Raw genomic sequence first — 23184 nt, forward strand, 5'->3', positions numbered from 1 at the left:
TGTCACAGGGTGATGAACAATGCCATTTGAAAATTCATCCCTGTAATTAAGTCAAGCAATTCTGAATACGAATTGACCTTTAAAAATCACCAGCTATTTATCCATATTTCAAAGAAAAGGCTGAAATTATTGACATTTATAAATTGGACACAATTTACATTTTGGCAGCAATAGCAGTATCAGCAGGATGGGGACATAACCGCGCTGTTAAATAAGTAAAACAAGCAAGTATCCTTGTAAATCAAGGAAAATGAATAGATCCATAAAAGAGAAGTTTTGATTATGAGATGCAGACACTTAACACATGGTATGAATCCTTCTCAGCTTCATGCCCCTGTGGTTCCTGACATGCCCATTGAGGGTTTAAAGAGCTTTATCCATCTGCAGTATGAACAGTCTGTTCTGAGGCAGCTGGAAATTACATGTCCTGAGAAATCTGATATAATTTTCCCCAATTACAGCCAAAGCTAATAGGAGGCAGTTAGAGAATATAATCTTCCCTTTCTAGGTTGCAGTCTAAGTGATGTGCAATACATATATCAAACTAGAACATCATCTAAAACAGTTGTCTCCAAAAGAGGTGAGTGTCAAAAATGAGAATCTTGAAGGCAGGGAGATTAAAGAACATGGGTGCTGGTGGCCATGCCCAATGCCCATGCACACACAGCTACACACCTACATCCAAATTCTGCCTCTCTCATGGAAATTAGTCTTGACTGACTGAGAAGGAACTGTAGCTGGATGCATCATAACATTTTTTCCTCTTTGAAGATATTGTGAAGATTCTAAAAATATAAAGATGAGACATGGAGACCACTCATAGCAATAAAAAGAGAGCTAGAGAGTGGCTATGGTACAAGTATACACCATGTATGGTCCATCAGTTAGGTACTTCTATAGCTAATCTGCAATGAAGACAGTACGTGCATCATTGTTGCCATAGTTACATTGGCCTTGTGGGACACGTACTGTATCACTCTTGTCTTGCACTTATTTACTGGAAAAAAGAAGCAATCTCATCTATTATTTGTATGATCCCTGTTTCATTCACCACTTCCTCTCTATTCTGCACTACCATAGAGTCACTTCACTTTCTCACAGTTCTTTGAGCATGGCTTGTATGATCTCAGGTTAGACAACCATGGAAATGGCATGAGATAATTTTCTCCTGAAAAATAGAAAGCCTCCCATGATCTTATGTGAATATGAAGTCCAGACTGTGTTTTGTGGGTTGGGTTGTTGGGGTTTTTTTGTTGGTAGTTTTGTTTGTTTGTTTGTTTTTTAAATAAACATTAAATACAGTATTCTTAACAGGATTTTCAATTATTTTCCAAGCATGGGAGGAAATACAAGTGAACCCAGTGGCTAGATTACGTGCTATAAAGTAAATAAAGTAAATGTTGTATTTATTATTTTAGTCTTCAGTAATTCAGCCTTCTCTTGATGCAAAGTTCATTACAGTCCTCAGGAATCATACCGATTTAACACTGATTTACTAATAACAAAGATGTACTTGTCCTGTAGTTGATGTCCTGGGAAGATAAAGCAGACAGAGAAATAAAGAAAATGCTTCTTTTAGTTATTTTTTGGTTTATATCCTTAAAATATTTGTTAAATACATTACAGTTTCCCACAACTTTGACTAAAGTAATTGCCTAGAAAATAAAAACAAAATAATCGATTACAAATAATGGTCCATGTATTTCAGTACAGCATTGCAAGCCACCTGCCTTCTACAGAATAAGCAAAGGAAAAGAAAAGTGACTGTGCTTTTTGGACTGTGCTGTGCTGAGACGTGATGGAGAGAGAAGGGGCTCCGGGAAAGCGTGGTGTGCAGGCTCCGGGGGACACATCTGGCCACAGTTCAAAAGCTTCAAGCTTGAACGGTTCTTGCCCTCAGAGTAGCTCTGAAAATCCTCCCTTTCTTTTTTATTATAGTGGCAGGAATATAGAGTCAAGAATAATTTCAGTAGCTGAGACTGGCAGGTGACAGCTGTCATGGTTTCACTGTGGTCTCTGCCTGGGCAGTTTTATGGCACTGTGCTATTGATTTATAAAATTATTTGCTGTGCTCCTTCCTATATTAAGTAAAAGTATATTAAAAATTAAAGAACCAACAAGAAATTAACAAAAAACCAATGGTATATGTACCTAAGGAACAGATTCCCAGTGGCTGAAAGAGTCTAGGCTTCAAAATGCAGGGTATTGTAAGAGAGCAAATTTGGTTTTTTGGGTACCACTGAGATATGTTACCGTGCTCCACAGAAGCAGCACTAAAACCGTGGGTGCCCATGCCCCAGCCCTGCTGCAGTTCCAAGGTGCATGTGGAGGTGCATGCATGCCCAGGCTGCCGAGGCTGCACATGCTACTTTCCCCCTACAAAATTAAAGTATGCTTAGAATATGGACAGAAATACTTAGCCTTGATTCTGTCATGAATTGGTAGTTGGAGCACAACCTTTGGAATAGCACAGCAAAAGCACCTTTTTCTTGCTGTGTCCAAATACCCTTTTGAAAGTCACTCCCCTAAATTATCACTTAAACCATTTCTCTCATCTTGCTGTAGCATCCCAAGAGCCTGAACTTTAGCTGCGCTACTTTATTACTGTCAGATGATAGCCTAACCCAGTTTTGCTTTAATCCTGCCCTACCTATCTACTATGAAAATGTGTTCAAGAGTGTCCTCCAACTAAACCCACAACTCCATGGTGACCCTGCAACATAGAACAAGACCATTTGAATTTGACACCCATCCTCTTAAATCCAATGTCACATCCTGGATTCAGGCTGAACAAGGACTTCCTTTCACAAGGGTGTCTGTGGTTGCCTTTGCACCACATCATCCTGTCAGATAGATAACACAATAAAGGAGAAGAACCGTTACAGGCAGAGCAACGTTGGCAGCTGGGGAGCAGGAGGCTGCCACCCAGGACAGTTGTCAGCTTACCTCGCACAGCCCTCTTCAAGCATGCTCCTAAAATCTGAGCTGCAAATACATATTGGTGTCACTTACTCATCTTGACACTAAGCTGGAAAGAGCTATGAAGACTGCTAACCTCAGCAGCATCTCATTTCATGTGTGAGTAATAAGTCCATATCTCCTAGAAGATGAATGTTAATGGCTTGAAACTGCGAGGTGTTGAGCATTTAAAGCCTCTGCTGAAGTCATCTACTAGTACAGAAGACACCCTAACAATTACGGATGCTCCTACTCCTCCTGGGATTAGGACATAAATAAGGCTTCATATTTTTCTGTAGTTAATAAAAGAGCTCCAATGTCTTCTGCATAGAGAAAAAGTAATAATATGGTATCATTTAAATGACTGCTTTGTACTGTTCAAATGTGCTTATCTGTTCTATTTAGCTGTTTTCAGTGAAGCGGTATCAAAGGGTTATAAACAGTCCACCTAATGCTGTGAACACACACTGTGAATTTCCACATATTTGTCAAGTCATTTGTCAGAGTTCAGCTAAATGTAATCCTACGTCTCTTGCTGGCTCATGACAATCCTAGAATGTGCCGATTAAGAAATAAATGTATTTCTCTGAGACAATAATGATTGATTCCTGAGCTTCAAGAGTGGAAGCTAAAAGAAGTTCTCTGCACAGGTCTTTTCCCCCCAGTTATCAAAAACTGAACTGCTTGAGCAAGGTATTTTTTCCAATTAATCTCCCATTCAAACAAAAAATATTTTGAAAAAGGTTCAACCTTTTCTGTGAGATGTTTCATCTTTAGTTCAAGACAATCAAGCATTTGGTCGTTTATATATAACTCATATACAGAAGTTTAAAAAAGAAAATTAACATTTGACACGGCATAGTCAGTGCTGATCCTATTTTGTTCTTGCAGTGGGAAGGTGTGAGAATGGGAAAGCAGATTCCTGTCTCATAGTTGTCTAGGGAAAAAAAAAAAGAAAAAAAAAAGATAAAATAATTAGAACCAGGTTGAATTGTTTTCAGAATGTCTTAAAAGCATTAGTTTTCCACACATCTAACACATTATTGGAAGTTTCAATATATAAACCCTGAAATATCCTAATCTCTGGATTTGAGGCTATTGCATACATGCAGGAGTCCTCTTCCCTACCTAGCTCTGATATTATTGCCTATTCTTTTCAGGTATCACTCAAATGATAGCAATTTTTATTTTTATTTTTTACTCTTGGGAAAGAAATATATGCTTTTTTTCCAGCTGAATTGTCTCAGGTTCATAGCTTGCAATTTTAACAGGCGAACAGATGATACCAGCAATATTACAATGTTTTTAACAGACAAAACCTCAGAGGAACAGGGTCAAGAAAGAAAAGACTAAGGCAGCACTATCTGCATTTTTTTTCTCTTTTCTCAGGCCAGTCACAGTCAATAAGAGGTTTATGCTGGGCATATCCATTAAGTTTAATTAAGTATTTACCTGTCCCCCATTAGCCTGCAACAGTTGGAAGCCCTCTCAGGAAGGAATTTTATTCGGTCCAAGGTGCCCATAACCTCTACTTTGCCCAAAGACAATCCCGTGAATGGGCTGTGAGATTTCTGTAGAGTTCTGAGATATCTACATGGAAGAGGACCTTCACACCAAATGTCCCCCAGACCCATACAGCTAATGCTATTGGCAGACTTCTTTGCAAGGTTTGGGGACTTCATACAGTGCTGCGCCACCAGAAATCACAACCTCTCATTTCTGGAAATCCTAGCATTAAAAATCCATATCAGCATAAGTTAAAAGTAAACAATAACATTTTCCTTGATTTTCAGCAAGGTTAAGTGCTTCCAGCTCCTACTGACTTTAGTCAGATTTGTGGGTACTCAGCATTTCTGCAAGTTAAGTCATTCAAATCGAAATTTTCTTGCTCTTGTGATTTTAAAAATACCTTTAATACTGGTGGCACTTGGTACGAATACAATAGCACAACAGAAGTAGATTTTGCTCTTTGGCCATATGACCTACTTTAGAGCTACTTTCACAGTCAATTATTCTTTTGGCTTCTCTATAATTTTTACAGTGTTAAGACTTCTTTTTTTTTTTTTTTTTTTTTTTTTTTTAATTAAACCTAATATTTTACTATCACGTAGGGGGAAAAAAATCCTGGCCCAAAACTGCCAACGAATTGTGACTATACCTTTATTCTTATATGAATAAGAACTGAGCCAACACTTTTAAAACTTCAGGACACAAATTAGTTTTCTCCATTACTATTGAATATGTAAAGTAATCTTATTCTAAAACACTCAGTAGTGAGAAGCTCTGAGTGTTTTTGAAATTGAAGTTATATATTGACATGACTGAAATACTGATTTAGGCCTTGGGTATAGCTTCTCAATTCAAAAACTTCTGTTAAGATTAAGATTCTGTGAGCTTTTGCAGCTGAGAAATTGCTCACTGTTGCAATTTAACTTGGGGAGAAAAAAACTGGGGTGGGGGAAGTAGGTTATCTCATCAGTTCATACTTTACAATCAGAAATAAATGATTGTAGAATCCCCTTTTAAAGTGACCATTAAATGTACAATTTAGTGGATTCAAAAGTTACAGAACATAGCTCTTAGAAATAACTTCAAATTTTTTTCTCATGTTGTATTTTTATTAATAAATTGAAAAAACAGTATACAAATAAAAATTGAAATTTTACATAAGCCAGTGTGATGGGGACAGTACATAAATTAGAAGACCAGAAGACATCTGTGCAATCACCCTGTCTGGCACCCTGTGCAGTCACATTTCTCAAAGTAAGTCCTCCATGTATCCCCAGAAGCATCTGCTTGGCACATGGTTCTTAACATAGGAGAGGAGGCAGAAAGCCAAGGAATTTAAACTTTCCTGGTAAGAACCCACTTCTCCACCAGTGGACTCTTGCAAGTTTCTGAATACCTCCTCCCCTCACATTTCCCTTATGGTTTCCATGGGCTTGTCAGGGACATACCCATCCCTGTCCCAAAAATATTTTCTGAACTTCAGTTTAAGAACTGCAGTTTGAGACATATGGTAGATGTCAGAAAATTTCCTAAATTTATTCCTGTTTAAACTAGGGCTTCCCTTTGAGAAAAAGTAAAAAAAAAAAAAAAAAAAAAAAAGAAAAAAGAAACCACCCAAACCAAAGTGGAGGGAAAACAGCCAAGGGATAGAGAATTCAGCACAGTACTTTGTCAAACCCTTCCCATGGGTAACTGCCAGCAGTGTCAAGAACCTGCAGCTCACTTCTAGTGCTCCAGCCACTGGATTTAGTTGTATTTGTCTTCTAGGCTCAGACGCATGTCTGAGTTTCACTCCCCATGTCAATATTCATCAGCTTTGGTCAAGCGCCCCATTAACCTTCTCTTTGGCAACTTCTCAAGCGTTTTACTAGGCAGCACATTTTCAGGCTTCTAATTACAGTCTGCTCTGCACCCACTCTGACCTATTAACGTGCTTCTTGATCTGGAGACACCAGACCTGAACTGATAACGGTCATACCATATACCAGAGGTGGGTTCAGTCACACCTATACCAAACAGAGATGTAAAGTCATCGTCATGTTTCTTGCTCAATTTTCTCCTGAATCATGACAGGAGTACATTAATTCTTTTGGGCAGTGACCTTGTGAGCTCAATAAGAACAACTTATAATCAGATGAGTATCTGCCAAAAACGACTCTGTTGAAGGCTACTGTGTACAGAGTTCATATACTTCTTATTAAAGAGATTTTTATTTGATGCAGGTCACAAATTCTGATGAGCTTTATTAAGAGATGTTCTCTCTTATTTGGCAATATCTAATTGCATCTAGTACCACCGTTTTTCATAAGACCCTGGTGTATTTCTTCACAGCTGATGTGACCCTTAAAATGCCAGGCAATTTAACAGTTATTTCAGTCTCTTGTCTTGCATTATACAGTACTGTTGTTATAGAGCTTATGTTGAAAATACTGTTGTAGTAGCAGATTAACATTAATACCTTCTTCACGTATTTTCTGACATTAATTCTCTACTTCAAGTCTCTCACAGGAGAAAGCACCTGACAAGAAGAGAAGAAAGTATTACAAATTAATGAAACAGAAGAAAAAAAAAAAAGAAGATAATTTTATTTATATCCCTCAGTTCATTTCATAAGAAATGGAGATATGTGGGCCCTTGAGACTGCTGGGACTGACAACTGCCTGAAAAACAAGTAGGTCAGTTGGTAGAAAATGCCAGAGCAGGGATTATATTTTAAATTTGTTCTTTCCCTTAGACATATGCCTTAGTTGCCTATACATGTGCCTTAGATTCCTATATCTGAGTAGATTTGTAACTAGAAATAAATTCACTCTGACATCTCACTTGTATATCTGATCAAAAGGAAGGTCTTCACGGTCCTTTTAGGTATGGACAGAGGAAGGTTGCCCATTTTCCATGTGTTGGTTAAAGCACTCAGACAGGATGGGTCTTAGTCCCTTGACCATGTGGGATTCACACCCACATTTTCTGCTCCCCAGACAGGCATCTCACTGCATGACTCACACTTTTAGTCAATAACTTTTTAATGTAAATTGTGTAGACAGCCCCAGGAACAAAAGCCTTTACTCAAGTCACAGCATCCTTGGCTGAATACAGTCTCTGTGCCACAAAGTCAATGTTTCTCATTTCGTCCGTGTCTGTGTCCATGCCTTGGGGCTGCAGGGCAGTGCAGCTTCAACAAGCAAACCCACGATATAAGATTAATATTAAGGATGTCTGAAAAAAATGGGAGTTGTTCCTTAGAATCTTTTCCTACTACCTGGGTGAGTGATGCTCTCTTTAGCCATGAGGTCAGGAACTGTCACCAAGGCTGTTGTGGAAAAGGTATGAGCACCAGTTTGAATCTAGTGCTGTACCAGCGGCTGCAGCCAGTGCCAAACACGGTTCAAGCTGCCTGCTAACCCAGGCCTCTCGGGATCATAGGACATCCAACATGGGAACTCTACATGATCAAGTATGGGAAGGAACAAGCACTTAGGAACGGATCCCTTAGCCAGCTTGGAATCTTGGTTTCCCTTGTAAAGGGAGGAACAGCCACCCTTTACCCATTTAAAAGAAGGAATAAGCTATTTTCTTGAAATGCCTGTCAATCTGTGTTGAAAAGAGTGACTAAAGTTAAATTAAGTAAATGTCATTAGACTGTCACCTCAGCTGCAAGACAGGTGAACTTCAGGCACAGAAGGAACTTTCTGAGAAAAAGCTGAGCTTCTCAAGGAGCTAAAGGGGTTAGGTAGAAGCCTTTTCATTCTCCCATATCAATTTACATGTTTTCCCCTTATGTTGCCCTGTTGATACATAAGTGATTTTTATTCAGTTTGCCTGGATTCTCTAGGCAATGTAACAAAGACAAGACAATTTCTTTGTCCCTTGAAGCACTAAATTAAGCTAAATCAACATGACAAAACAGTTTCCTTTTCTAGCAGAACATCATCCTTAAGCACCTTCGTTATTTTCTGTCTGTATTGTCCTATACAATAGTACCCATTTTTCTGAGCTGAATTCTGTTTAAGTGAGCTTAAGAATGTCCTTTGACAATTACTGATGTTACCCTCCATATGACCCAGCTGTTACATGACAGTGGATTAGTGTCCTCATAATTCCCATTTAAAAAGTTAAAATGGATTGAATGGAACAGGTACTGTATTATTTGTGCTGATCTTTGTTCTGCTGTACCTCATTTTATCTTGTCCGAGCCATATTATTGAGAGCTGCCTAAAAAGAAATGTGATTCTAAAGGGAGAACTCAAGTTGAGTGATTTGTGGATATGTCAGGGGTAGTCTTTGGTTTTCATACTGAAACAAAAAACAAGTTTCTTTCCCTATTTTTTTGTCCTTGAACAAAATCTGAGAAGTGGAAAACTCTCCTGATTTAAATTACAAGGAAAGAAATAATCAGGATTAAACTTTTGCCCTCAGCAGGTGAGATGCTTATATCTGACTTTTGCAGAATAAAATTTATCCCATCAGTATAAATTTACAGGTTTTGAAACAACTGATTCGTATGAACTCCGTGTATCAGGTTAACATCTAACTTTGATTGCCAGTCTCTACAATGAAAATTAATATCACTCATACATTTCCTCTTAGACAAGCTGAATTTGTATCTGGGAATAAAAGCAGCAGATATCTTAGTCAATTCCTCAAGAGCATACTATTAATCTGAAGTGATTTTAGCTTTAGCTTAAGAAAACATTGGCTACTATAAAATTAATATATCAGCATAATGCTATTTGTTTATTGCACTATTACCTGAACCTTGAGTTTGTCTCCAAGATTAAACAAATTCAGTAACTGGGACTACCAGACCTCACCATTCTAACAACACGCTGTGCTGGAGAGGAAGCAAGTGCATTATATATACATACAGAGTCAATTTTACTTGTTTCTTCAAAGCGTATCATATCCATCTCTGGATATGACAGTTTTTGCAGTTCAAAGGGCATCTTCTTTCTAAACTAGAACTCAGGTGGAACTCAAGATTTCTGGATGAGAAATGTTCCCTTCTGCTCTACATGCCATGTTTAGCAGTGATTCTCTTGACTTGTCTGATAAAATCTGCAAGGAAGCAAACACATCCAAGTCTTCAAGTCAGAACGCTCTGCGATCATATCTGCCATTAAAACAGCTTCATCTTCTCCTCTGGCTTTTGCAAGACTTGCAGCAATCCTGAGCTATTGCTGTATGCGTGCTTTTTGTCCATCAAGAACTGACATATCTGGCCGCTTAATCTAAGTTAATGTTGCCAGTGTTTCTTCTCTGAACTACAGGGATATTTTGTTTACCTTTTCCATTTGTTTCTCAGTAGATTTACTCTGACTTCAGAGCAAACTTTCTACTCACTTGGGACCGGTTACAGCTTTTGCTGTCATTTCCAGGTAAGCATTATGCTTTGGTACACAAAGTCCCAGCTCTCTGTGGGTTCTTCTTCCACTCTGAGGAGAAAGTCTACTGAAAGACATGAGTTCCTGCTGTTTCAAAATCCAAATTCAGCTAGTTCTTTTAGCCTGCAGATAAGCAATACAAAACCACAAGCTCTGCTCGCTTTCTCCTTCTTTCTTTGTATGATTGGGCCTTAGGAATTATGTTTTGAGATTTGGACGTCATTTAGCATGAAAAGCTTGCGGCAAATTGTACCTTTAAAAGGTCTGACACAAAGAAGGCAAAATATTTAACTGTTTTACTTTGTTTTCATTTGTTTTACACACAAAGTAATTCAATAAAATACCAGTATTAATCTCCATTGGGGGTTAAATAAAAGTATATTTATCTTAATGATTAATTACCCTCACTCTGGGCAAAAGGAACAGCGATGTCCTGAACTTCTTCAGCACATGAAAGAAAAGATAAGGCGTTTCCTTCTAACTAACAGGCAGTGAGTTTTAAAAATGTCTAAACTATCATCTTCCTGCTGTGAATAGAAAAAGCAGAAACTGTAACATTTGTGAACCTGACAAAGAGTTAAAAAGAAATATTGTGTTAAAGAAAAAATAGGCAGTACCATGCAGCTAAAATTTTGATGCAAAGCACATGAAAAATATTTGCATCTTGACTACCAAAGATCTTGTATTTTTTCCCAGCTCTAATGCTTAATTTTCTTCTTTGCATCCACATTTTTTTTTTATTTTGGCTGATTTATTTTGCTTACTTGCTTTTTAAATGATCCTGAAACATGTTCCTCAGTATTTATGCAATCTACTTGGAAAGAAGTAAATTAGAAATTATGAGAATGTGCCATTTCCAAAAGAATAAAAGATGGAAAGTAAGCTACTTCTAATTAGCATATAATTAATTAACAAATGGAAGCAAGGGCGACACAGCCTAGAACAGCTAGTTAAAAAATGAATAAAAATTAGTTCAGGGCTAAAGACAGGATTGTCCGGTGCTTACAGAACTGACAGTAACAAACCTACTGGAAATTAATACTACAAAAAATGGAAAGAGTGAATAACAAAGGAGTTGGAAAAAAAAAGATGCCTCTGAAGCAACTATTTTTTGGAATTATATAATACTACCATTTCACATCACCACAGCCTCACGCCTCCCAACTTAAAACCAGCCAGACAGAGGTACAATGAAGCTGTTTATTTAGAAAGCAAATCTTGCACAAAATCCTTCTATAAAAACTACTTAATCCCTGAAAAGAATTATTGCTCAGATCATAGAGTTTTATTTTCAGATGTGTAGAAAAAATTGAATAGTATAGATTCTTCTATAGTATAGATCTCGAAAACTTTTTGTTCTTCTTTATATACTCTGTTGGTATTCCACTTATTCACATAAGACTACCTAAAATTTTGTCCACTTGATCAAGGAAAACCTTTTCATACCAAGGTCCAGAATGTTAATGATCTAAAAGTATATTTATTCCCCTAAAGAGAAATATTCTGATGTCTCAACAGTGAGCACGCATAAATCCAGTAAAACAGTAAAAGTTGCTCAGTAGCTTTGTAACTTTTTTATATAGATGTCTAATAATAGACATCCATAATCATTTTTAGGCTCTAGGCCAAACTCATCAAGCTATTGGACTGTCTGTGTAGCACTGGATTTCTCTTTTCTCTGACTTGTAGGGAGGCCACAGACAAGCAACATCACACACACAAAAAAAAAATCTCACAAATTTTAGAAATTGGGGGGGGGGGGGGGGGAGCGGCACGGGGATGATTATTTCAAAATGCTTCTCTAATACCAGACTGTATTCTAGAATACGTTATTGCCACCGTTTACCAGAGAAAAGAGACATTTGCCAAGAAAACATCAAAGAAACGCAAAACTCCTTGGATTTCCAGAATTAGTTTTTATTCTTAATACTTGTTGCACTTTTTTCATAGTTTTGGCGTGGGTAGAAGACCTCACTGTTACTAAGGTACACCAACACAAATTCCTTTGGAGAAGCACATCTGATCCAGCACATAGAAGAGAAACGGCAAAGAAATGAGTTGGGAAATCCTTGAGATCTTCTAGGTTGGAAAGCACAGAGGGATCAGATTGTCTCTGAGACAGAAGGAGCTTCTGAAAGAGTCAACAGCCCGGGAAGTCTTTTAAGAAGAGAAATGGTGTCTGCTGGGAAGTCAAACTGTCCCCTTCTGGGTATTTAAGGAATAGTAAAATGGAAAAGCAAAGGGGAAGGCATTAGATATGCAACATAACTCTGGCAGAATGAAACACTTTGTACATAGTTTATTCTACAGAGATTCAGATGCATATTTGCAAAATAAACTCTTCATAGCTGAATAAACACTGTATGTTCAGATTCTCAGCATCACAGATGGCACTTCTCTACTATTTCTATAGTTATACTAGAGCAGTAATTGTACAGCATGGAAACGCATGATATTTGCATTAGTACGCATACGAAAAGCAGAAACAACCTAACAATGCAGAACATCTTTCATTAAAAGTTCTGTGATGTGTTTGAAGAGTTTTTCTTAAAGATGTTGACCTCTCAGTAGGGTGAGTAAAAAAACAAAAGGCTGTTTCCATCATTCATAGGCACATAAAGGGCATCATGAACTCCAGCTGAGACTGAAGCAGTGGGGAGTGATCTCTACAGTGTTTCAGTATCCAGAAGAAATTAGCACTGTACTCGTGAATCACAGTACTGCACAGCACGGTTCCAGATGTATTACTGCTTTTACCTCATCCAGACGAACTGTGTAGAATACTCCTTCCTCTCTGCTATGCCCCAGGCATGCCCAGGCATTGCCGGGAGTGTGCCAGTTGCCCCAGGCCAAAACTGTGCCAGAAGCATGCTGGCATATGGTGTGGACAACCACCTACACCCCAGTGCCTGTGTCCATGCCTCTGCCTGAAGTAGTGTGTTGGTGCAGACCCAGAGGAACTTCTGAGCTAAAGAAAGTTTTTGGACCTAACCCCCTCTTCAAACATTGTATTGAGTATTTCAGCTTTGCCAGTGGCATGCTATATCGGAGCAAAAGAGAAGTATGTGACACATTATGCTGCCTTTGGTTTCTTCTCACAGCTTTAGAAAATCCTTCATCCTTAAATAATGAAAATGGTGAGAAAATATGGGGTCCTGGAATTCTGATTTTATGGCTAGATTCATTATCAGATACATTGAAGTGCTGGAAATGAACCTATTGAGACTCAAGTGAAACAGCCACTGGCTGAAAAACTTGCTATGATCTAAACGCCATTTATCTCTATGGGTAAATACAACACAGAAAATGAAATACAAACTTTTAAACGGATTCTGAATATGCTATTTTTGTAATCATTTCTATGCTGTATGGAAATTACTTTGAAAGTAACTTCATAAATCTTTATTTCATGCAGATATCACAAGGCTTCACAAACACTCCCTTGACCTTTCCAGCTTGGAGTATAGTAATGATCAGAATGCTTAGATGAAAAAGAACTTTTCTTTTTCATCAGACTGTTTTCTTCACTTGTGGAGAGGGGGAATCCCAGCTTAAGGTCTACAAGCACCTACAGTTTTCCTGCAAATACTAATGCATCTCCAGTGCTTCAAGAGCCAATGAGTAAGTAGGCTAACAAACAGAAACAGAGAAAATCTGTCATTATTAGTTTGTATAAGGAGATCTTAGCCAGCAAACTGTAAAACACAAAGTGGCTCCGTTGTTATGTAAAACTGTATGTATGTACTACATGCAACTCAGTCTACACAAGATTAATGTTCTTGCACATTTTCTGCTTTAAAAGAAAACCATCAAGTGTCAGGCAAAGTCAAGCAAATGTTCTTCGCCTAATCTGTATGTAGCATGACACCAGTGATTTTCTTTTCTTCTTGACAAACTCCTGCATCATTCACTATACAGCTTCCCTTCTTCTGAAAAAGTAGTCACTCACGAACCTGCCTCTCCTACCTGTAAATATAAGGATTTCATAAGAGGGAATTGATAGCAAATACAAAGGTTTTGCTGTTGATACTAAATTATTCAACGCAGTAAAAACAAAATCCACCTGAGAATTGCTAAAGGTTGTTAGGTTATTTGGTATATAAGCAAAACAATGAGGGTGTTATTTATTTATGATAAACACAAAGCATGCACATATGGAAAAGTAATTCTAACCATATGTAACCGACAATTTCTAGATTAGCTGCTGTCCCTCAGGGAAGAAACTATAGACTAACTTTAGCAGTTCAAAGTATCAGGTCAGTACTAAATGAAAAAAAACAAAATACTATCAAAGTTGGAAAAAAACAGAAGAAAAGAGTGAAGGATGGGAAACTGAATATGACATTGTGATGGTGACGTACCTTCATCTTGCATGATTTGTGTACTCCCCTCTCCCTATCCCCTCTCAGGAAAGGATATTATACAACCAGAAAATTCAAGAGGAGAGTCACAAGGCAAGACAACCATGTGCACAGGGTAGCATTCTTCAGCTTTGGAAAACATAACCAAAGTGGACTATGACAGATGTATAGGGTATCAGGAGCAGCTTGAAGAACAGTGACATTGTTTCTCATGATACAAAACCAAGAGCCATCACAAGGGATTAGCAGGTGGAATGTTCAAAGTGAAGAAAAATCCGTTCCTCAAACAGCACACTGCTCAAGTATAGCATTCATTGCCATGGAAGATAGCAGAGGCCAATTGTTTAGAGGGGTTCAAAAAAGCAGTTAAATCAATCAATCACCGTGTATGATCTAGGTCCAGAAATATCTTTGGTCCAGAAATTTCCAAGCCACAGATCACTGAGAGAGTACACTCCTATCAGTGCCTGTGGATCCAGGATCTTACGCTTCTCCAGATATCAGTAGTTCAGTCTTGGAGGACCCAGATGGACCCACCACAGCCATGCCTGTGTTGTTCTCTTGATAAAATCTTTAAGTGTACTGAATGAGGTGTTTCAGACAACAACTTTACAGCCATAGCCTGAGCCTATAGAATCAATAGAATGTCTTGGGTTGGAAAGAACCTTAAATTTCATCTAGTTCCCACTCCTTATCACATGATCAGACACTTTATGAAGACCCCTGCGCAGTACAGCCCAAGATAAGGGCTGTGAGGGGTTGAGGACAGCTAATTTCCAGAGGGGCAGTTTTTGTGAGCTATCAGCAGCAGGATATGTGAAGCTACAGTGATACCTGGAAAAGATGGCTTCAGGGGATTTAGCTGTTAGACTCAAGCAAATCCACACTGAGATCAGAAAATTTTCTAAAATTCATTTCCTGGGCCCAGAAGAAGACATACTGGTGTTACAAACAACCACCTCTTGTTGCATTTCTTTCCCTATTCTAAAAGGGGTGTGCTAAAAGGGTACTTGGGCTGACTGAATTATTTTTTTTCCATAATTTTTTCAGACAAAATATTTCTTTATTTTGTGTCATGCTTCAGGAAAATAGAGTTATTTTCATTAAAACAGTTTTCCAAGAAAATTCAGGCTTAGGCTGTGCAGAATTTCAGACTAAACATTTCCAAGCATGGCAAAGCCATAAGCAGTGAAACAGGTTTTTAAAATAGGATATTGCCTGGGGAGGCTTAGACTGGTTGTTAGGAGAAAAAAATCTTCACCAAAAGGGTTGTCAAGAATTGGAACAGGCTGCTCAAGGAAGTGGTTGAGTCACCATCCCTGGAGGTATTTAAAAGACATGTATATGTGGCACGTAGGGACAGGGACATGATTTAGTGATGGACTTGGCAGTGCTAGGTTAATGGTTTGACTTAATGATCTTAAAGGTCTTTTCCAACCTGAATGATTCTATGATGCTATGATTCTATCATTTACAGTACCTGAAATTGATAGTATGCCTCCGCTGTGGGCACTATGAATTAATATTTCCACTCATTGGATATAATACCCTGGAGGTATTTAAAAGACATGTAGGCACGGTGCTCAGGGCCCTGGTTTAGTGGTGAAGTTGGCAGTATTAGGTCTGTGGTTGAACTCAATGATTTTAAAGGTCTTTTCCAATGTAAATGATTCTATGATCCTATAATTCTATGATTTGAAAACTCCTTAGTACTATCGGTCCTATAGGATGAACAAAGATATGAGGGATACTTTTTTAAAAATAAGAATGGTTTGATTCTCATAGAAAGACTATTTGAAACTACCCATGAATCACAAAACTAGATTTGAGACACCTTCAAACTATAGTATGGCTGAGTCAGAAGAGTTATTGCTTTGAAGAAGGCTGTAGCTACTTGCACTTCTGACCCCCTGTAAAAAGTCCAGTATTTTAGCTTGATTTTCCACTGAAATTGAGTTTGAGCAAAACACCAGGCTACAAATTAGAAGGACTGATCCATTGTAAATAGCAAATTCTATTATGGAGGTGGTAACCTCCAGCAGAATAGCCAAGCTGACAGCTGGGGATGATAATGTCTTAAACTACTGCAACAAGATTTACTCATCTGTCAAAGGCCTTAGAGAAACCAAATAGCTGGCTGACTGGGAATAAGTCACCCTTCACAGCACTTCAGCATTTAGTTTCACCAGCTGAGGACCAAGCTGCAAACTATTTCCACTGTATAATACCATCCCCTGAAGCTATCTGTTCTGAATGTCATTTAAACAGAGGCAGCGCTAGCGCAAGGATGTTTACCGTAGCCTGGTTGAGGCTGGGTACGGCAGCAGGGAAGGAAAAGGCTGGCATACATTGAAGCAACGGAAGGCATTTGTTTCCTCCATTGATCACTTCTTGCAGACAGGAGAGAATTGTAGGGAGCAGGGAAGGCTTTTGCTTGTTTGCAATGCTGGCAGTTAAGATGCTTTATAAAAAATACAAGGGAGCTACTAGTAAAGTGGGACTCCCAGCAATTGCAAGAGGAACTGTTGCTTCCCCAGCATGCAACCTTGCTCAGTAAAGTGACTACAGGAATATCAGCCGTACGTCACAACTCAGACAACCTGAACAGGATAAAAGTAGCTTTGGCTCTCCCACCTACCCTCTCCCACTTCAGCTACGTTGTGCATGGTTAAAAGTAATGATTGTTCAAACATTTATTTTCATTGCAGAATTTAACACTGAAATGCCCCTTATTCTATATCCTTTCCTATACCCTATGCCTCCCTGAGCTTCCCAAACAATTCTTGGAGCTCTAGGTCCACAAAGTCCTGGAAAACTCCAGAAAAGGTTTTTGCATTCATCAAAGACATGACTATAAATCAAAAGCTGACAGTCTGTATTTCCAAAACACAACTATTTCATCTGATATTTTATTTCCTGGTAATGTTGATATAAAAATTTCACTGAAAAGCTAATAACTTCATATTTTTTTTAATAAAATTGATCTTTTAGTTAGTTTTATAAAAAAATCATCAACTTTTCTGCATTCATATCTGCATAAAAAGGAGGAGAATTTACCTCCTTTCAACAGACTTATTTTTCCTTGATTGTAAATCTATGACAGAAGAACAGGTTAAAGAAAAGCTTTTTTAACCAATAGCACAATAACATCCTGCAAAAGGTTTTAATTGTAAGAATACATGTGGCCAATAGGTTTCTTTTACAGTCAGCTTGTAATACATGTTTTGTCATGTGCTCAACTCCAGGAACAAAGGCAAGTGACTAGATCTTACCTAGAAAATTATCTTCAGGCATTACAATGACTTTTTTTATACATATTACAGATGACTAATATTCAATCAAGCAACAGCCATGCATATTGCTGAGAAGCAGTGGTTTCTTTGCCCTTTCTTTTTTCTTTTTTTCTAAAGAAAAATAATGAGAAACAAGAATAAGTGTCAAAAGAATACTTTTTACAGATATCTCAAGTAGTGGCAATGAACTACCAGTCCTTGAGATAATATATTCAGAGTTCAGAAACGGGTGAACTAAAATGACCTATTTGTTAACCCAGATTTGAAGTATCTAATCAAACATAGTTGCTGCTCCAAAGTACTAACAGGTCGCAAATATTTTATAGATATCTATATAGATTTATATATAGATATAAATATTTATATATTTATGTATATTCCTTTTACTCATTCAAGTCCATGAGACAAGAAATTTTTATACCTGTACCTGGCTGAAACAACAATTAAAACCAATATAGCAGAATGCCTGTGTGAGATGATAGGCTGCAATAAGCACTGTATTGAGAGCACTGTGCCTCTCTCCTATCTTCTCTGACATTTTAACATCTCCCTATAGATAAAGCATGTCCCTATGTATAAAAGACACACAGCCACCACAGTTTCTTTTGACTTCCAAGGTGTTACATGCTGCTAGGGAAAGTAGTCTTGAGGAAATATATAGTCATAGAAAGACTTGGACATGTTACAACAATGGGCAAACACATTTTAGCACCAATAAACACAAACATTGTGAAATGTGTGAGTGATGAGCTGGAAAGGAATTAAACATTCATACCGTTCATAGGATTTTACATGTATGTCAATGATCCTGTATGTCATTGCAGCCAATAAAATGGAGAACTCTGTTCACTGTGCAATCCCAGATATAAAGCAAATACTATGCCAAGCATGTATAAAGAACAGAACAATCAATAGTATGAAGAACATATTTATTTATATGCCAGAAAAATGCAGCCTTTCTATTATTCTTGTCTGGAACAATGTGTAAAGTATGCATAATAAAGAAGCACATAATCATAGAATCATAGAATGGTTTGGGTTGGAAGGAACTCCTAAAGATCATCTAGCATAAACCATGGTCAGGGACATCTTTCGCTAGGCCAGGTTGCTCAAAGCCCCATCCAGCCTGGCCTTGAACACTTCCAGGGATGGGGCATCCACAGCTTCTCTGGGCAACCTGGCCCAGTGCCTCACCAGTCTCATAGCACAGAATCGCTTCCTAATATCTAATCTAAATCTACTCTCTTTTAGTCTAAAAACATCACCCCTTGTCCTATCGTTACAGGCCCTGCTAAAAATTCTGTCCCCATCTTTCTTACAAGCCCCCTTTTAAATATTGAAAAGCTGCTGTAAGGTCTTCCTAGTCTTCTCTTCTCCAGGCTGAACAACCCCAACTTTCTCATCATGTCTTCACAGGAGGTGCTCCAGCCCTCTGGTCATCTTCATGGCCCTCCTCTGGACCCTCTCCAACAGGTCTATGTCCTCCTTCTTATGTTGGGGGCTCTAGAGCTGAACACAGTACTCCAGGAGGGGTCTCACAGGAGTAAAGTAAAAGGGCAGAATCACCTCCTTCCACCTACTGGTCACACTTCTTCTGGTAAGATTCAGAAAACAGTGATAAGAATAACTGGGTGAGAAAAAGCTCTTGCAAAGAGTTTGAAAAGACTGAGACAGCTTTCAGAATGTTTTTAAAACAAATAAGTCTTTGTTTCCTAATGCACGAGGAATAGGATATTCAAAATTTTAAAATACCCCACAAAATAGTTTATCACCCAGCATGGGTGCAGTCAAACTGAGAAACTCATTACACACAAAGAAATTTTGTCATAGAAATGAAAAAGATTCAAAAAGCATTTGAGAATTTTACGTGGTACAAAGAGTTACTGTAATAGCCTGCGAGAAGGAGGTCAGAATACCGTGTCAAGATCTAATCCTTTCTAATCATCTCCAACTCAGAAGAGGACAGAGTTAGTTTTAGCCTGTATGTGGTAAACAATTCTACAGCTAGCAGGACTTCCATGTGTCCCTGATCTATTATGACTCCAGGTCAGAATGAATACAGTATTTCCTCTGTCATATCACACATAATACCTACCAACATTTTTTTTCAGGACTGTTTGAAAACAGTTTGAAATTTTTTACATTTGAAAATGTTGGCCAAGAGGCAAAACATATTTACTAGTAGAATTTCTGTCTTGGAAAAGATTTTCTTCTAGGAAAAATATAAGATCTGTGCATTATAACAACAAACACAAGATGCTTTTCAATACATCAATATTTCAAAAGTTACTTAAGAATAGTCAAGTACTCCTCAAAAAAAAAAAAAAAAAAAAAAAAAAAAAGAAAAAGTTTTAATTCCAAAAGAAAAGAGGTATCTCTCTGAGCCTAAGCAGCAATCTGCTAGACTGTCTGCTGGCACTCCTGCCCTAAGCACACATATGATCATAAAAAAGGATGTGTTGGCTGCCTACATTCATGTCTATGTTTTCAGATGGCACTCAGCCTGTTCACATATTGATTGGGAGCTTTGGTATACGAATGGGTGCCAAGGTATTTTGAGTTTAGATGGGCAGCTTGCATAAATAACATTACTGATGCTGTATCATTCACAGAAAGTCCTGTGAATGTGCCAAAAAAATCATAACAGCAGTTGACTTTATATTTTGTGGAAAGAATAGTCTGCTTTAGACAGGAAACAGAAGGCAAGGTATATCATGCTGCATAGCAGTAATTGCATGGGAAGCCTACTTTTTCATCACTGGGTTCAGTCCTGGAGCTGAACACACTTAGAGATCACAGAATCGTTGAATGGTTTGGGTTGGAAGGGACCATAAAGATCATCTAGTTCCAAATCCCCTGCCATGGGCAGGGACCTTCCACAAGACCAGGTTTCTCAAAGCCCCATCCGGCCTGGCCTTGAACACTTCCAGGGATGGGGCATCTACAGCTTCTCTGGGCAACCTGGTCCAGCACCTCACTACCCTCATAGTGAAGAATTTCTTCCTTATATCTAATCTAAATCTATCCTCTTTCTGTCTAAACCCATTCCCCCTTGCCCTATCACTAGACGACCTTGCAAAAAGTCCCTCTCCAATCCATTAAATGGCATTATCTTCCCATTAAATTCCATTAAATGGCAAATATTTGAACTGGAAAGCTGATTCACCCTCTCCCAATAGCAGTATTATCTTCAGGTCCACAGTACTGTCTAGGGTCTCGGCAAGATGGAAGTGTTGTAGTCTCTCACAGCGTTGCACGGCTAAGGCCAGCTACCCTGCATCTATAGAGAAGTGTTCATCTCCTGTCTGCTTTAATGTATTGCAGAAAGGCATGTATAGGAAATGAAACCCAAGGAAACTGGCATCATAACCTGTACCAGTGAACCACTTGCATGTGCTATGACATAACCGGGTGTCTGTGAAAACTTCCCTTGTATTTGTGCTATGTTTTTTTCAGAAATAGAAGCAGGTAATCCTCCTTCTTATAGTACAGTTGTTTACACTCATGTTAGAGGGTTATTAAAAGAGTGTCATCAAAAGAAGGCAATTCCTCTGGGACAGACTGTTGGGAAGGAGGTTTAGCAGCAGGAGGAACTGAGCTGCAGGATTTCACCCAGCTGGTTGAAGACGTGAGGCTGCTGAGTGGACAGCAGGCAGAAGGAGGAGGATGAGCAACTTTATTTCTGACTAAAATGAACACATATTAATATTTTAGTAATTGGCTTTACACAGGCTAGAATTAATTATTTTTTTTTAATTTATTGAGGAGTTTACAGGACAGTAAAAGATTTTTTGCTATAAAATTATGAAAAACATTCTTTGAATTGCAATAAGTTGACATGCACTTGTGTATTTGCATTAGGCAATTACAGTGCTCATGTTTACCTACATCTATTATTTTTTTCTTTGATACTTCATATTCATTCTGATATTTTGGCTTCCATTTTCTCCTTTGCCTAACCTTCTCTGGGAGCAGATGAGCTGACCTTGAATCTCCTGTGTTAGGCTGAGTCAGGAGAGAAATTAATTTAAGTCATTAGTAACATCCAGCTTCTGTTCTGTCCCTCTGGATATTAACAGTTGCTATCATCTCATTCTAGTTGTGCTTACTTTTTCTTTGTCATCTTTTCTGCAACACAAAATCTCCATGGACTGTCTTAGCTGGACAAACATTTATTCATGGCAGTGTTTAAAACAATGCTGGTTCTCACAACTTGTCTTTGTGATCATCCTGTGCACCCAGTTACTCATGAACAAGACTTGACATTAGACCCCAAAGTCAAGGAAGGGTTCACTACTAAATTACTGGGAGTGGGATCACCCCAGCTGCTTGCACCAGTACTCCAAGATCATGGCCAGCATCCCTCTAAACTCAAGTGGAGTTGGGATCATGGTCCATCCAATCAGTAAAGACAAGTGCAAGCCATTTTGCAGTATTTTCATAGACATTTTTGTATGCTGGAATTTGAAGTTGCCAAAAATCAGAGTTTTAGAACTAAACAAATATAGAACTCCTCCAAATACTGCCTTTTACTAATATTTTTTGTCCTTAAGACTTTTCTTATTATAATAACCACTTTGCTGCAGCATGAAAAGCATAGATATTAAATACAACTTCTGGAAAAAGAAGAATAAAAACAATGTTTTATTTTATTAGATGGGATTGTGCTAACCTCTGGGGTTTTTATTTTTTTCATTACACCATAGACAGCTAGTTATGTTTAATAAATTTATTTTTTATAAACTAAATGAGCCACGTTCAACCCTGTTTGAGGAAGAAGCACCTATTGATTTAGGAAAGAAAAAAGTAACTTCTGGTCTTACGGTTTTCTAAGCAGTTAGACACAAGCAGCAAGACAGAGCTCAAGTCTTTTCTGGTCCGATCCTAAAATGAATTAAAAGGGCTTATCTATAAATGCATAATTATGCTATTTATTTAGCTACAGCTTACATTGTCTTATTTTTGATGATAGAGGTAGAGTAATTTTTCAGAGAGCATTGCAATTAGCATGGCTGACAGCTGATTTGTCTGTCTCTAAATCTTTGTACTGACATGTGATGTCTATCTTAGGGACATGCTTATAGTAGCATAGAATTTATGTATCCTTACTTTGCATTTAATTGCTATGACACATCATATTCATAATCAGAAACCAAAACTTTAATCATTCCTGAAGATATTTGCTAAAAAAAAGAAAAGGCGTTATTTTTCTAACACTTGTGCATGGGGAACTATGCAGAATCTACCAAGTATGAACCAAATTAATATGACTGCTGGATTTGCCAACTTGCCATTGAATTTTGCATAATAGCTAATGTGTAAAATCCTCAGTGCTTTCAGCATCAGGCCTGCTGTTACTAGGAGGGTAGGAGGCACCTTAAAGCTACCTCTACTGCCAACAGCTGTATATCATTACTAGTGACAGACGACTCCAGTCCCACAGGGATTTGTTGTCAGACTGAGTTGGGCTCAGAAGTTGGCATACTGTTACTGTGCTCTGTCTCCAGCTGATTTGTTTTCTGGATAGCTAGGACTGTACACAGTCGTTCCAAACCTTTTTTTTTTTTTTTTTTTTCTTTTTTTTTTTGTGTGTCTTAAAATGGACCACATTTGGCCTGATGTATGTGGGTGAACTCACAGGGGAACACTGCATCTAAGTGAGGGAGGTAAGCACTTTCCCCC

General features: G+C 38.2%; 1 long non-coding RNA gene across 1 annotated transcript; it reads right to left on the reverse strand.

The window, feature by feature from the left end:
• Positions 1 to 1425: 1425 nt before the first annotated feature.
• Positions 1426 to 18661, reverse strand: LOC121084534. The gene is made up of 3 exons (XR_005826765.1): positions 18577 to 18661; positions 7125 to 7127; positions 1426 to 1439 (listed from the first exon to the last, which is right to left on the reverse strand). It is a non-coding gene; the product is annotated as an uncharacterized LOC121084534 (long non-coding RNA).
• Between the last annotated feature and the right edge of the window lie 4523 nt (positions 18662 to 23184).

This window comes from Falco naumanni, chromosome 3, assembly GCF_017639655.2.
Source record: "Falco naumanni isolate bFalNau1 chromosome 3, bFalNau1.pat, whole genome shotgun sequence".
Taxonomy (NCBI): domain Eukaryota; kingdom Metazoa; phylum Chordata; class Aves; order Falconiformes; family Falconidae; genus Falco; species Falco naumanni.